The sequence below is a fragment of the Rhododendron vialii genome, chromosome 9a (genome assembly GCF_030253575.1).
Source record: "Rhododendron vialii isolate Sample 1 chromosome 9a, ASM3025357v1".
Classification (NCBI taxonomy): domain Eukaryota; kingdom Viridiplantae; phylum Streptophyta; class Magnoliopsida; order Ericales; family Ericaceae; genus Rhododendron; species Rhododendron vialii.
In genome coordinates this window covers 12,707,573-12,724,589 of record NC_080565.1, presented here as the reverse complement: position 1 = coordinate 12,724,589, position 17,017 = coordinate 12,707,573, and the positions used below count along the sequence as shown (strand labels likewise).

At 48.7% G+C, this 17,017-nt stretch overlaps 1 pseudogene; it reads left to right on the top strand.

Annotated features, from left to right (window-relative positions):
* The first annotated feature begins 2,541 nt into the window (after positions 1–2,541).
* LOC131300553 (ferredoxin-like) lies at positions 2,542–16,486 on the top strand (annotated as a pseudogene).
* Positions 16,487–17,017: the final 531 nt, after the last annotated feature.

The window sequence follows — 17,017 nt, the reverse complement described above, 5'->3', positions numbered from 1 at the left end:
CTGGCCATCTAACGGCACGGCCCGTCTTTCGAGTATAATCTATCTCAGAACGCCAACCACAATCAATTAAAACTATTGTATAACTTGTATTTGAAAGCATGCATACAAATACTCAATAGATTAAAACCATCAAAATCATTCCATTCAATTGAAACGGAAAGGGTTCTTAGTTATACAATCGATCCGAATAATAAACCTAAAACCCATACATAAAATAGAGTTACTTGGTGCGAAGTTTCATCTTCCCCCTAGACGATGGAGTTAGCCGGCCATGGAAGTTGGAGCCCTGTTCTCTGTTCTTCGACAAAATCCCCTCTGCCGCAGACCCCGTGCTTCTGAAAAACCCTTTTTCCTTTAGAAGACTTTTTTTCAATTACCATCACAGCTTTTTTTCTTTGTCAGGCCAGAACATGACTTAATACTAGAGTTATTACACCCTAGGTCCTTAGACTTTGGAACATGCTTCAAGTTGGTCTCTAAACTTGTTAAAGTTTGCACTTTAACTCATTAAAATGTCAAGCCTCCAAGTATCTACAAACACAAGAAACGCATCACTAATCTCCAAATAATAATATAAATGGACTTAACAAGGCATAAATTAGAAGGATTAAATGGGTGCTTTTCAGCACCTATCATAGAATGACTTTATTATATCATAATAATAAGGTCGGGGATACAAGAGAGATATGAATAACTTTATTATGTCGTAATAATAAAGTTGGGGTACAAGAGAGATAGAAAACTCGAATTACTTGGAGAAGTAATTGAGTGATGATGAGAAAAGTGAGATAATTGCTTCGCTGGGAAGGCTTTGATTTTTTAAGCGTTGAGCTTGATTGGCGTATGGACCCTTTTTTCTTCTTGTCTTCTAGTATTTATAGGCCAAGAGTCTTCGAATTTTCTGCATGCAAGGAGCTTGTTGTCCTCTTCTCGTGATGACACCCATGTGAGCTTTGGGGGCTGCCACGTGTCGGCAATAACCACCCACTAACATATTTAGTGGGATCATGAGTGATTATTTGAGGTAAATAACAATTACCCATGTGTTTATTCTTGATCATGGGAAGTTACTAGAAATATTGGGTATTCCACCTCCTGTTTCCATGGACAGTTGACAAGTAATGGGCCACCTCATTCCTTTTTTCTGTGGGCATTAACGAATAATGGGCTAATTTGACTAAGTCAAATAGCCATGTGGCAGCCATTCCCATTTCTTCATCCTTTTGCTCCTCATGGGTCATGGGCCTTCAAGAATGTTATAGGCCTTGTTAAAGGCTAGCTGGGCCTTATTTATTCTTCAAACAACGTAGCCCACGGCCCACGACTTTTTGGTTCTACATCCTGTTTGGACTAAAATTGAACGGGCCCAATTGATATTGCCTTGGCCCATTAATCTTAGCCCAACGACTCTTCATTTTATGGCCCAATTTAATTGAATAATAATTAAATGGTTGTCCAACGCTTGCCCAGGATTGGGTGCCAAAAACTGGTGTAAACACTAACTTTTCAAAATAGAATCTACTTTTAGGAACAAAATAGACAATGCACTAATTTTTAACTACAAAATTTATAAAATGGACACTTATTAAGGGACAATCCAAAATGGAATACTAAATACTAAATAAGGGACGTAAGAAGTAGATTCGACATGAAAATCGAGCAAACAAACCGTAAATATTAGATATTCATGAAAAAAATGACTTGTAAAACTAAAGATGAGAGGTGAATTTGGAGAAAAAAATGGTGAAGCAAATTAATTTAGGCTACTTTTATGGGTTTTGAGGCTTATGAGAGTTGATGAATTATACTCCCTCCGTCGGATTTAATTGTCCCTATATATATTCTAACTGGCTAAAAAATAGGGTTATATCTTTGAATCTGTAATGAATTTCATATCCAATATGTATCTTGTTTGATAGATCTCGATTAGTTCTATAATACAATATTTTCGAAATCACGTAAAACATTATAAATTGGAAGATATAATCGATTCAAAAATGGAACAAATTCCAAAAAAAGACTATTAAATCCGGATGGAGGGAGTAATTTCTAACTATATAGGGGCACTAATGTAAACATTTTAGGTTGTGAATGAAAATTATACAAATATATAGAGGATTAAAGTGTAGTAGTTCAAAACCCAGGGGGGCACGTGACCCCCCGGTCCCTCTTTAAATCCGCCTCTGCTTACATACACATGCTCGGCTGCATGATCCCATGGATATATGAGAAGTGTGACGGGGTGTGTGTCAAAACGTACAACGTATGTTTGACGCTCATCAGATACGCTCTCCCAGGATCTCTTTCTTGTTTCTTAGAGAACTGACATGTTTGCAACTTAGTGGAAGCATTTTCGCGGTGTTCGATTTTTTCACTCTTCCCATTGTGGTTTTTTAGTCACGGGGTTGCAAATGGAGAGCAGTTTATTCTAATCCTCTGATGCCTTGGAGAAATACCTAGAAGTTAGAACCCGTCCCCTCGAATGAAAGGCTAAAATTCAAAGAAGAGAGGATTGCACCGACCACAATCACAAGTATAACCGGTGAACCCTCTGGCGAAGAAAAAATGATAGAGTAAGCCACGACAAGCTGACACGTGGAGGATAGCATTTCCCTCTCTCCCCCAAGCCACACTATTTCCATAAGCCCCTCTCCAAAACCAAACATTTGTCTCTCTAACTCTTTACCTTTGAGCTTCCTCTCTCTCTCTCTCCTCTCTTTCTCACACTTGAAAAAAATGGCAACAATGGCTGCACTCTCCGGCACCATGGTCAGCACCTCCGCCTTCTTGCGGGGCAGCAGCAGCAGTCGGCGGTGACGAGCCTCAAGTCTCTGCCCAACCTAAACATGGGTCCTCTGCTGGGAGTCAAGTACTCCACCAGAGGAAGCCTGATAGCAACCATGGCTGTGCACAAGGTCACGCTCATCACTTCGGAAGGCCCGCAGGAGTTCGAGTGTTGTGGGCTCTCCGATTGGCGCGCTCGAGAGTCACCACTCGAAATTTGAGATGGATGATCCGAGAAACCGAGAGTTTGTTTGAGAGAAAAAGACTTTTGATTTAGTGAAAATGTTGAGACTTTGGGTTCGGGAGCCACATTACAAGTGGAGAAGGTTTTGTTGAAAAAGCACCCTGCTCGCCCGGTAAAGACCGGTTTTTACTAAGCATTTTAAATGGGGGATTTAATATCATTTGAAAACTTAACTTTAAAACATGTATGGGAAAGGGGGCATGGGGTATAATATAACATATTGGCGTGCTTGTGGCGCAAACTGTACAGTATGAAATGGATGAGCAATGTACAGAAAGTGAAATAACAGCATTATAGCAGACTGCCAATATTATGTGAAATACTGCATGACGAACCGGATATATTGCACAATGTAACTAAAACACCGTGCGATGTACCTGTCTACACATTCCAAAATCAGTTCGCTTTTACATGACAAAACAAACCATAGATCCGCAAAATAGTTTGTTATATTTTCTGAATCTCTGAAAAATGATTTACGAGACCCTTTTATTCATCTTATCATGTAAAACAATGTTAAAAGCTTTTTGAAATGTTGAAAGATTTAATAAAGTCAAAAAGATGACTTTTAACATGAAACTTGACTCTGGAATGTATCCGTACGATCTATAAACAACATTAGCCGAAGTAGGAAAAGAAAAAAAAAAAAGTAATAATAAACAATACTAAAAATAACGCGCAGTGTAATACGCTACGCCGTGCGATGTTCTAAAGCACCGCACGATATAGCATATCCAGTGCAGAAACTATTTTTTGTGCTTTTTGAATATAAAGCTTGTTTGAGACCCAAACCCAGTATAGAAGGACTATGAAGGGCCTCGGTAAGCTCCCCTCAAGGCCAAAACATGGTTTAGCCTAAGTAATTTATTTATACCTTTTGATCGAGGCTTGGATGTGCTTGAAAGTGGAATAGTGAATGTTGATTTGGACTGAGTTTTGAGAGACTTGGGAGCAAATGAGTGTAGAGAGAGAAAGAGAGAAAAATCAGTTTGAGACTGATTTTGTAATAGCCTAGCTTGTGGGTTTATGTAGAGAGAGAAAGAGATGTATGTAAGTGTAATGGGTGTAAGGGGTTATAGAGAGAGAATCAAGGAGGGGTCCCAGAGAATTTCAGAATGGCTTTTCTCAAGATTCCAGGGGTACTTCTCAACTGGGGAGGGGGGTGTTGTGTTTATAGGCAAGAGGGTCTATTATGATCAATACAAAGATAGGAGGTGACTTCTAGGCCGAATAAAATTTATTCTCTGCACTTGCAGGCGTGGTCGACAACTTTCTACAACTGTCGAACATTTTTCGAAATGCCGCGCAATATAATCGAAAATGTCGTGTATTGAAATCTTGTGCGGCGGAGTAATTTTTTGAAACGATTTTTCGAGACAACACAACACACTGAACTTTGCGGGGGTGCCTCGGACACTCCCGAACTCGATTTTGAGTGCGGTTCGAAGCGTTGGAAAGTTTGTCGAGTCCTCTTTCTAACTCAATTGGTTTCACTCAAAGACATTTTATACATTGAAATGTGTGCCCATTTTACCCTCAATGTATCATAGAAAAAGTTATTTTTGACAAAGCAAACGCATCTTTCTCTTTTGCAATTGAACCGGAGGCCACCCTACATGTTTAGAAAGTGATTTTCTTTAGGTTTAGAGAAGTAGTAACAAAGGAGCAAAAATCCAAGCTTTGAAGATATATTTTTCCTTATTTCATCATCGGGGAACTTAAAGATTGTTCGGAGGCCCAATTGGGGTGTCTACAAGTGCTCGGACGATGTGTACATTCTCGACCATGCCAAGGAGATGGGGATCGATCTCCCGTACTCGTGCCATGCTGGCCTGTGCTCCTCTTGCGTAGGGAAAGTGGTGAAAGGGAAGGTGGACCAGTCCGATCAGAGTTTCCTTGATGATGAGCAGATAGATGTAGGGTGGGTCCTCACTTGTGTTGCTTATCCTCAGGGTGATGTTACAATTGAGACACACAAGGAAGAGGAGCTCACTGAGTAATTACTAGTAGTAGCCATAAAAAAATGGTTGATGTTTCAAGCATGTAGCTGTGTTCTCTCTCTCTCTCTCTCTCTCTCTCTCTCTCTCTTGTTTTGTTGGTTGGTTTAGTGTATTTTGGAGACATTATGGATAATTGGTATGGTTTTATGGAGTAATTTGATTTTGCTCAAGAGAGCTGGTTTTAGTCTTCTATATGGTTTTCCTTCTGTATCTCGGGTATATGGTAAGGGGTGACTTGAACATCATACATGATGTAGGGGTTCGATTTAGGAGGAGGGACCTTGGCCTGAACTGGTACTTCTCTTCCGCTGCTCTGTTCCTCCGCCGCTTGAACCTGCAACAAGTCACTAAGGCTGGAATAGCCTAGTGACCCTTCGACGATCAAGTTAGATGTAAGGAGAGTTGTTTTTAGGTCCAGGGTTAGGGAAAGATGGCATACCTCTCAAAGATGAGTATTCCTTCGTATTTATAGACCTAGGTTAACTTGGGCTCCAAGCTAGTGCATGGAGGTCACGCTTAGGTAACCGCCTCGGGTGACGTCATAGATGACGCACCGGATAAGACGGTTACGAAGCACATGGCCAGATCTGGCCTAGATGATTCTTTCTGCCATGTGTCGCTCTTGGTCCCCTCTTGCTATGCAACATTCTTCCAAGAGGCTTTAACGGAATGCATACTTCGGTATTAAACCGAAGCATAAATAGGAGACTCGATACCAAACGAGTAAACAGAAGGATATACACAGGCCCGTGCTGATATGAGGCCTCGGTTAATGGTGGTCCGGTTAGATTACCGAGGTCATGACCGAAGCCTCCACAATAGCCCCTCAAGCCCCTGGAGCTTTGCACCTCTGCTTCAGGGTCTTGATCCCATTGCATGAGATATCAGGCCTTGATCCTTTTTAGAGAATAACCGAAGAGTGAATTTGCTTCGGTAGATTCCGTTCAACCCGCGCCAGAGAAGAGCCACGTGTCAGCTGTTGCCGAGGTCTCAGAATAAAAAGGCTGTCTCGGCACGTGCCATGTCAGTTGATTGGTACGAAACGTCGCTTCGGTGACACGCGTCACCACGCCTAAGGTCTGAATATCCGGCGCCTGTCCTCGGTGCAGACCCCTCAATTCTGGCCATCCGATGGCGACACGCGTCAAAGATCTAACGGCTCGGTGCATGACGCTTCGTTTTCCGCGCTTCTCTCCGTATCTCTTATTATAAATAGGGAAGACAGAGGGAAGACGGCTACTCTCTCTCTGCTTCTGAAGTCGAACCGCCGCCGCCGTCTGTTTTCAGCATTCAATCGAGATTTTGAGCGTTTTGGACCCGGATCTCGTCACGAAACTCAGGTATGACGATCTTCAGTCGCTGATTTTCACGTTTTGATCATTTTCTTCAAGTTTTCTTCACTCCAATCCACATTTCTTAAGCGTTGCGACTGTTCTGCCGCTCGCCGTCGTTCGTCCCGCGGCGGCGCTGGGCGTTTCCTACGCTGTTCTTAGTTTTCCCGAGCTCCAGATTCAACCCGAGGCCCACATTCTTCCCGAGGCCAATCTTCAACCCGAGACCATAGAAACGACCACCGGCCTCGGGCACCTTTCTCGGGGAGAGGTGCCTAGAAACTTACCGAGGAGCGATGACCATTTCGCCCCATGCTTGCTAGGTCATGTTGCTTTTCCCTGAGCATATAGCTAACGGGTTTTTGCACGTCTTTTCTTGCTAGGTAGGGGCGAATGGTCATTGAAGTCTCCTCGGACAGTACCAGTAGCTCCCTTTCTGCCGATCTTGAGGAAATTTTTGAGGAGTGTCGTGCCCAGGCCGTTTACCGAATTCTGTTGGACGTCATTGAGCCTTCGGACCCCCTTAGAGCTTCACGCCCAGTTACAGCCTTCGCTTCTTGGGAGGTGGAAACCCCAAGTACTTCTGGCCGCGGACCGGGCCCATTCGCCGATGCCCCCGAGGAGGTTCGGGGAAGAAGGAGGCCGATGAGGCCATGCCCTTACTTGAACCAATACTTCAATGGAACACTGGCTGCCCTCGCCGAGTTCAGAAGGGTTTACAGCATCCCTTCGGACGTGGAGGTCCGGCTGCTTCCTGACAACAACCCGAAGACCCTTCCTCATCGACCGGGGGAATTGATTTTTCCCTTGATGGCAATCACCGAGGGAGGGATTAGATTCCCCCTCCATCAATTTGTCCGACGAGTCCTGCGAACCGTTTCCCTTACCTCCTCCCAGCTTACAGTAAACTCCTACCGAATCATCACAAGCATTATTGAACTGAGGAGGCAGTTCAATCTGACTTTTGGGGTCGAGGAGCTCTTCGGAGTATACCTCTTAGGAGTCAACCGGGAGAGCAACCGATATTACCTCTCGTGCAGGACGGGATACGACACGTTCCTTGTCGATCGTCTCCCCGACTCCGAGGAGTGGGCAAATATTTACCTCTCGGTAACTGGCAACTTCATGTTCGGGCCCGGGGAGAATGCCGATATGACTACCAGGGTGCAGTTTAGGACCGGGGCTCCTGGTCGGTAGAATTTTACTCTTCGGTAAATGTTTCGTATGTTTTCGTTAAGCCTTGCGTATTTTTGTACTGATCCCTTGTTTTGATTTTGCCTTGCAGCCGAGGGAATCGTTCAACGGCTTCGGGAGAGAGCTGACCGGGCCCGAATTACAGCGGCCTTCGGCATTCCCATCACTAGTCCGTATGCTCCGGAACTGCTCGGGTACGTCCCAACTTATACGAGCTTCTTGAAGAAGAAACCGAGGCAGCAGGGGGTTCCGAGGGCAGGCCGAGGGCGAGGCTGAGGAGGTAGAACCGGAAAAGGTGTGGGAAGAGGGGAGAGGACAGGCGGGGAGAACGAAGCCGAGGGTAGCACATCCGCGCCTCGGGGAGTTATCCGAGAAGAAGTCTATTGGGAGACGCCAGAAAGGACCGGCTGAGCGCGGAGATGGCGGGTCCTGGAACTCGGGAGGTGCTGAACCTCAGGTGCCGAAGACCTGCTGGTCGGGGCAGGGGAACAGTCCCCGGTACTCCTGGTGCCGGGACTTCAAGGGCGACCCCAGTCTCACCGCAGGAGCCTCCGGAGAAGAGGACTCGGCGGGAGGGGGGAGACGGAGACGGAGACAGAGGAGGTCAGGAGACGATCCTGATCGAAGAGGAGCGGGAAGAGGCCGGAGGGGGGACCGGAGGAGTGGAGGAGGGCTCTTGGGTCAATCCGAGGGAACTCCCCTGGGCTCCAGAGTTCCACCATTTTACTGGCCGCCCGATCCACCATGCCGACAGTGTCAAAAACCTCGGCGTGGCCTTCGGGATGCTCCAAGGAAGCATTCTTCCTAGGGATGCCAGGGCTGTCACCGGCTTGCTCGAGGACATTACGGCCGAGATAGCTCAGGCCCTCTTCAATGTAAGTTAATGGTTTGCGTCCCATTTTCTTCAATCTGAAAGTTTGCACTTTGTTGAATTTCTCGTATCTTTTATTTGCAGGCTGGAGCTCGGGCATTGGCTATCAACGATCGATGCAAAAAGCAGGAAGAGAAGACTGACAAGCGTGCTCGGGAGCTGGCTCGGAAAGAGGAAGACCTTAAATTGGCTCGGGAGACTTGCGAGCTCTACCTGGCGGACTTCCGACGGTGCGACAGGGAGAGGGTGGAGGCAGAGACCAGAGCCACCAAGGCCGAGGAGGATGCCAACACACTGCGAGTCACCCGGGCCACAGAGGTTGACTTCGCCAGGAAGGGAGGCTACGATGAAGGTTGGGATGCAGCCGGAGTAGAGTACAAAAAGCAGGTTCGGGAGATTAAGGCGGAGTTGCATCGGGACCGTTTCTTGGACGGCCTTCGGTATGGCCATGAAGCCTTGGTGAAGAGGCTCGACCTCCCCGAAGACTCTGATCTCCGAACCCTCCCCGAGGCGCCTCCCGAGGAGCTTGTCCTTCCAGAGGAAGAGGATGAGGTGGTGGAGCCGGCGTCCGAGGACCAAGGTCCTGGGAACCAAGCCGATCCAAATGCCCCAGCGTCCGAGGACCAGCTCGACCACCTAGCTCGCTCTTAGGATAATGTTTTCTTTTACTTTTGTCTTTGAATTCTGTAACTTTTGACTGGACGGCTCCGAACATTGGGAATTTGCTGTTCCAGAGTTTGTAAATATTTGATATTGAAGCAGTAACTTTTTTGTTCATGGTTTGTGAATGAATGCATTAACCGAAGAGATTTGCCAAGCATAAAAAAGACGTTTAATCAAGAAAAGGTGACTCGTTCCGGAGCCCCAGCTAGTAGGAGGGCCGGTAGGGACCGAATCAGAAGCACCTGTTTAATGAATTTTTGACATTGCATGCCCCTGCTTATTAATAGAAATGAACTTATCGAGCAGACGTGGGATGGTATTACTGCAAGGGACGTAGGCCGGGTTCACGAAGGGGTATGGCTTCTGCCATAGGTTCGTGACGCAGCGAGTCCAAACAGTGGGAAATTTCTGGTGGGTCAGTATAAGGGGCTCGGAGAGAGAGGCCGAGTATCCTTAGAGCGAGTGACCAGAAATCAAGACGACCGAAGAGGCCTGGGCGACTTGGTGGGAATTTTGTCCGAGGGTATCACCTATGGGAGAACAATATCCCTGAAGTCGGTATAAAATGGGCCGGGCAAGAACAGACCAAGTATAAGTAATTTAAACACTCAGTGTTTGAATAGTGCCAAAGGGATAATTCTCATTAAAACTCGGTGGAGTATTGTCAATACATAAGCAGATTGCCTTCAAACCTTTCTTAAAAGAAAATGCAACGTAATAAAGACCAAACGGGCTTCGATATCCAAGCACTATCCATAGAACTTCTTCAAGTTGTTTGCATTCCATGACTTAGCAATGGGGGAACCATCCAGCTTCTCCAATTTGTACTTACCCGATCCGAGGTGCTTGAGAACTCGGTAAGGACCCTCCCAATTGGGCATTAGCTTTCGCTTTTTGGACTTCTCCACCACCTTTTTCCAAACGAGATCGTCAGGCTTGAACGACCTGAGGCGCACGCTTTGGTTGTAACCCTTTGCAACCTCCTGTTGGTATGAAGCGAGCTTGATCCTTGTGTTGTCCCGCTCTTCTTCGGCTAAATCGAGGTCCGAAGCAATGGTGTTGCTGTTGACCGACTCATCAAAATTTTCTGTTCTCATTGTTGGGAGTCCGACTTGGAGTGGGATGACCGCCTCCATTCCGAATGCTAAAGAAAAAGGAGTGCGACCAGTGGAGCGCCGGGGAGTAGTACGGTAGCCCCAGAGTACCCTAGGTAGCTCTTCGGCCCACTTTCCCCGTTGTGACTCGAGTCGGCGCTTGAGTCCAGATGAAATAGCCTTGTTTGCAGCCTCGGCCTGTCCGTTACCTTGTGGGTAGGCCGGAGTAGATGTGTCCCATTTGATACCGTATTCGTCAAGTAGGGCCTGGTACTTTTGCCCTGTAAACTGCCTTCCATTGTCTGTAATTATGGCGAACGACACACCGAAGCGAGAGATTATGTTTCGCCATACGAAGCGGATGACGTTTGTTTCTTCAATGGTGACCAGGGGCTCGGCCTCAACCCATTTCGATAAATAATCGGTTGCGGTTAAGAGGAACTTGAATCCACCCGAAGCGACAGGGAGCTTTCCAACGATATCCATGCCCCATTGGGAGAAAGCCTAGGGGCTAGTGAGAGGGCTAAGGTCCTGGGCCGGCTGATGGATAATGGGAGCGAACATTTGACACTTCTTGCAACGCTTGACGAACTCTTCAGAGTCCTTCTTCATTGTCGGCCACCAATATCCCTGAGTGAGGGCTCGGTGGGCGAGCGACCGTCCACCGGAGTGACAACCGCTGTCGCCGGCATGAAGCTCTTCAATGATGCCCAGAACTTGGTGTGGGTGCGCAACCAATAAGTACGGCCCGATAAATGATATTCGGCAGAGCTTCCCGTTTGGATTGAGCCAGAAGAGAGCGGCCCTGTTTCGGAGTCGGTGAGCTTCCTTTTTGTCGGTGGGAAGGGTGTCATCTCGCAGGTAGAGGACGATTTCATCCATCCAGCTCGGGCCAAGCTCTATGTTGAGTACTTCCTTTTGTAGATCTTCGAGTTCAAAACTGGGCTTGTCAATAGAATTGAAGGAAATGGAGCGGTGTCCGGTACATGAGAATGCCGAAGCGAGCCCTGCGAGGGCGTCGGCGAGGGCGTCGGCGTCGGCGTTCTGTTCCCTGGAGATATGCTCGACTCTGATTGCTTTAAAGCGTTGAATGAGCTGGACTGCGGTGCTGAGGTAGGTACGCATACGATCATCCCGACTTCATATTCTTCAGAGAGTTGGTTAACCACCAATTGGGAGTCGCTGTAAACGACGAGCTCTTCGATGCCAATGGCTTCGGCAGTCTTAAGTCCCGAGATCAATGCTTCATATTCGGCCTCGTTGTTGGAGGCTGGGAAGTTGATGGAGAATGAGCTTTCGTGCAAGACATCGGAAGGTGAGAGAAGAACGACGCCTGCACCTGCGCCTCGGCTGTTGGAGGCACCATCGACGTACATTTTCCAAACATCTCCGTGAAAAAGCTGCCATGCTGTGCTAGGGTTGGCCTGAAGTACCGCCTCGGTGCTCGGGGTGGGTGCCGAAGCGGATATGTTGGGCGGTGTAAGCTCGGCAATGAAGTCGGCCAGTACCTGAGCTTTTATTGCTGTCTGAGGTTGAAAGTGTATTTCAAAATTTGCAAGCTCGACGGTCCATTGTGAGATTCGGTTGGAAAGATCGGCCTTTCGGAGAAGAGATTTAAGGGGGAACTCGGTCAGGACGATGACGCGATGCGACTGGAAATACGGGGCAAGCTTTCGAGAGGCTGAGATGAGGGCGAGCACGAGCTTCCCCAGGGGGAGGTAACGCGTCTCGGCAGGAGTCATGGTTTTGCTGGAGTAATGGATTGGCTGGTGCTCCCGGCCCTCCTGTCGGACGAGCACCGAGCTTACGGCGTGTGGAGAGACAGCTAAGTAGAGGAACAAGTCCTCCTGGTTCTGAGGGGTGACGAGGAGTGGAGCCGTGGAAAGATACTCTTTTAGTCGTTGGAGGGCTCGGTCACAGTCTTCTGTCCAGTTGAAGCTTCGTCGGCTGCCCTTTAGTAGTGCGAAGAATGGCTGACATTTGTCCGAGGAGCGACTTATAAACCGATTCAGAGTAGCAGCAATACTGGTTAGACGCTGAACATCGCGCTTGTTGTGGGGAGCCGAGAGTTGATCAATAGCGCGAATCTGGGAAGGATCGGCCTCAATACCGCGTCGGGAGACGAGGTGGCCAAGAAATTTGCCGGAGCTAACACCGAAGACGCATTTCTCGGCTTTGAGGCGGAGCTTGTGGTTCTTGAGTATCTCAAAGACTTCGGCGAGGTGAGTTAGATGATCACTGGCGCGAAGACTTTTAACCACCATGTCGTCAATGTATGCCAACATAGTGTCGCCTAGTAATCGCTCGAACATCTTGGTTATCATTCGCTGGAAAATTGCTCCGGCATTTTTTAAACCGAAGGGCATGACAAGGTAACCGAAGATCCCGTGGGGGGTAATGAAGGCGGTGTTCTCGATATCACCTTCGCTCATGGCGATCTGGTGATAGCCCCGGTACGCATCCAAGAAGCTGAGTCACTCGTGTCCGGAGGTGGCATCGACGAGCTGGTCGATATGGGGAAGAGGAAAGAAGTCCTTTGGGAAAGCATTGTTGAGGTTTGAGTAGTCGACGCAAACACGCCATTTGTCGTTCTTTTTCTTGACCACGACTGTGTTGGCCAGCCATTTGGGATACTGGACCTCTCTGATTGCCCCTGCGTTCAGGAGTCGGTTGACTTCTTCAATGACGGCCTCGGAATGGATAGGAGAGGACCGTCGTGCCTTCTGTACGATCGGTCGTTTGGCTTTGTCGATGTTGAGCTCGTGGCAGATGAAAGAAGGGTCGAGCCGGGGCATCTCATATGGGGTCCAGGCGAACACTTCAATGTTTCGGTTGAGAAAAGCTACCGTCTCATTCCGATCAGTATCACTAAGTGAGGAATTGACAAGGAAGAAGCGGGAGCCGTCCTCGGTGATTGGGATGGTGGCCACGTCTTCAACGGTTTTGTCGTCGGGGGATCTACCGACGTCTTCCAATACTGGGGCCTCGGGGGCTTCAATGAGATTCACCCGGGAGGTCTGTTTGTTGCTTCGGACGGCGTTGACATAGCACTGCTTGGCCGCGGTTTGGTCTCCGTACAAGTCTTCCTGGTGCCCGTGAATGCCTATGAAACGTACCACTTGGTGATAGGTGGAGGCAATCGCTTTGAGCTTATGCAGCCAGGTTCGCCCGACAATGGCATTGTAAGGGCCAGGGATGTCAACTACCATAAATTCCATTTCAAGAGTTACCGAGCTGGCACGGACAGGAAGAGTGATCATACCGATGGGCCAGACAGGAGCTCCGTTGAAGCCGATAAGGGGAACTTCGGAGGGACGGAAGTCGGTTTCGGGAATCTTTAGATCCTTGAAAAGAGAGTAATACATGACTTCAGCCGAGCTGCCCTGGTCTACGAGGACGCGACGGACGTTGAAATTTCTGATGCGTAGCGTGACCACGAGGGCGTCGTTGTGGGGAAGCTGGACGCGGTCGAGATCCTTCTCAGTAAACGTTATCGTCCATTTGGAGCCGTCATCGGTTCTAGGGTGCTTTGGTTCGGGGCCGACTAACATGACCTATTTGGAGGAGGAGGCTTCATTCAACTCTGCCCGGATGACTCGAGCGGCCTCGGGGTTCAAGGGACCGTGTATGAAGTGGATTGTCTGGACCTCTTCCTCCATATTTGTTTTGGTCCGTTGCGCCCGAGCCGTCGTCTTTTCGTGATCGATGAAGTTGCCGAGGTGGCCTCCCGCGACAAGCTGCTCCAAGTAGGCTTTGAAGGGCTTGCAAGCTGTGGTGAAGTGACCTTGTTTGCTGTGGTAACTGCATCGGACGATGGGATTCTTGATTTTCCCATTCTCGGTTCCTAGCTTTTGATTTGGGAAGGAGAAAAAGGGCTGATCCTTTACTTGATCGATGATCCGGTAGATAGGAATAGTGAAGACGGTCTTTTCGGCGTTGAAGTCACTTGGCTTTGGTCCCCTCCTCGGCGACTGCTTGATTGTGTTGACCTGTTTTTTCGATGTTGGGACAGGTGCGGGAGCCGGTATGGTCACCGAGGTGCTTAACGTCTTTGAACTTATAGGCTTCCCGATGCCTCTCTCTGCCTTGGATTCGATGATCTGACACCAGCCCTCAATTCGAGTCATAAGGTCCTTCATAGAGTTTGGCTTATGGCGAGCGAGGTCGTCGTAGACTTGCTCGTCCTGGGAGGTGAGACCGAGCTTGAATCCTCGGGCAGAGATGACACCGTCGCAACCCTCTATCTCATTGAACAACTCCCAATAACGCCCGGCATACTGCCGAAGCGTTTCGTCGTTCCTCTTGCGGAGGGCTAAGAGGGAGTCGATCTCCTTCTCATGCTTGTTGCTTGTTACGAACCGAGCCATGAAGGCATCACAGAGGGAATCGAACGAGGAGATTGACCGAGCCGGTAGTTGATTGAACCAAGTGAGGCCTAGGTTGCCGAGGCTTGCAGGAAACACTTTGCACAGGAAGGCGTCGTCCGAGGGTTCATTCCGAAGAAACAGAGACATGACAGTTTTATACTGAACTAGATGAGTGTACGCCTCGGTCTTGCCGTCATATTTGGCAAACTTGGGCTGGGAGAATCCCTTGGGGGGGGGGGGGGGGGGGGGGGGGGGGGGTAACCGGGGCGATCTCTCTTGTGAAGGGAGAGGTCGTGAGTCGTGCATCGCGATGAGGTCGGATCTAACGGTCGGGGCCGTCTGGACGCTCGGCCACTGTACCCTTCTTGGGGACGAGTTTGTCCAATCGTTCATGCTCTTTTCTCTTTGGGTCAATACTAACCGATTTCCTGGGAAAACGCTCTTGGCGGTGATGTCGGTAGCTATCCCGAGCCGAAGGCTCGAGGCGCTCGGTGACCGGGCTCCTGCTGTGTGCGCCGCCGGGGTGCGAGACAATGGGACTTCTGGCTCGGGGGCCCTTCAGGCGCTCGCGGTATCCTCTAGTCTGGATCTCGACAAGGCCGTCATCTCCCCTGGATGCCCTTGTGAGGCTTGGGGTAGATTCCCGACCTGTCTTGCCCACGAGGACCGAGTGGGTGGAGGAGGCAGAGACGCTCGCACCACCGAGCCTGTCAAAGGCCGATGGTCTCCTTCGAAGTTGCGCAGGGGAACGAGAACGGTCCCTGTGCGATGCGTCTTTTGGGGCTCGAGCGTCCGCTGCTTTTGGTGACTCAAGACGATCCTTGACTGAGGGGCGGGGTCTGTGCTCTAGCAGGTGACCGGCTTCGTGACTGCGTGGGGGGGGGGGGGGGGGGGGTGTGACGGTTTGTCCTTCCGCCGCGGCTCCCGAAGGAATGAGATGGGGAGATGAGGAGATGTTTGATCTCCGCCAACTCGTCTCGGACGTGTCTATCGCGGTCCATGACCGTCGTGAGATCGTCGATTTTTCGCTCGAGATGGCGGATGTAGGAATGGAGCTCGAAAGATGGGCTTGCGTCTGGAGTTGACGCTTCGGCGCCAATTCCGACGGATACATGGGTCTTTCCAAGGGTGGCTGCTCCGCCAGAAGCCAGGCTGTGGTCCACGAGGGAAACGAGCCCGTGGGCGGTACCACCGTAATGTGCGTCGTTGATCTCCACCATGTTTGATTCTGGACGTTTGAACGGAGCAGAAAGGGGAAGGTGAAAGTTGAAAGGGAGGCTGGGTCCCCAGCAGAGTCGCCAATTGTAGGGGTTCGATTTAGGAGGAGGGACCTTGGCCTGAACTAGTACTTCTCTTCCGCTGCTCTGTTCCTCCGCCGCTTGAACCTGCAACAAGTCACTAAGGCTGGAATAGCCTAGTGACCCTCCGACGATCAAGTTAGATGTAAGGAGAGTTGTTTTTAGGTCCAGGGTTAGGGAAAGATGGCATACCTCTCAAAGATGAGTATCCCTTTGTATTTATAGACCTAGGTTAACTTGGGCTCCAAGCTAGTGCGTGAAGGTCACGCTTAGGTAACCGCCTCGGGTGATGTCATAGATGACGCACCGGATAAGACGGTTACGAAGCACATGGCCAGATCTGGCCTAGATGATTCGTTCCGCCACGTGTCGCTCTTGGTCCCCTCTTGCTATGCAACATTCTTCCAAGAGGCTTTAACGGAATGCATACTTCGGTATTAAACCGAAGCATAAACAGGAGACTCGATACCAAACGAGTAAACAGAAGGATATACACAGGCCCGTGCTGATATGAGGCCTCGGTTAATGGTGGTCCGATTAGATTACCGAGGTCATGACCGAAGCCTCCACACATGAGAATGATGAAAGTGGGGATATGTAGTTTTCTTTTCAAGAACTAGAGGGCAAATAAACTAGTTGGCGTAGGGGGATGAAAACAATTGATGCTTCGGATCAACTGGATTGCAACGGCTTATTCGTGACTCTTCACCGGAACCCTAATCTGCAAAATAGACAGGGGGTGAGCGCACCTTTGCCTCTCGTGGCAAAGGCCCTCCGATGCCAAAGTTAGTATCATGTACTAGCAATCAAAACCCTAATTATCAGTAGGAAAGCAATATGAAAGCAATGTATTGCGTACCTTTTACCTCTAGGTTTACCTCTTATTTATAGATATTCGTATGCTTGGCGACCAAGCATCCCTATTGCCATAGGATTCCCAACTAGTATAAGAAACCCAGTATATCAAGGATTCTCGTTTCCTTTATCAGTTCATTAGAAAAGAGTCCCTTTGGGATTCTTTTCCATTACTGGCCGAACATCCCACTCTCATTTGGTATCTTTCTCAGATCCTATATTCTCGGAATCTTATTCCTTAACGGAATACCACACATTATGGATTCTTCCAGAATGTTGCCTATGCTATAATACTCGACTGGAGTTCTTTTCCTTG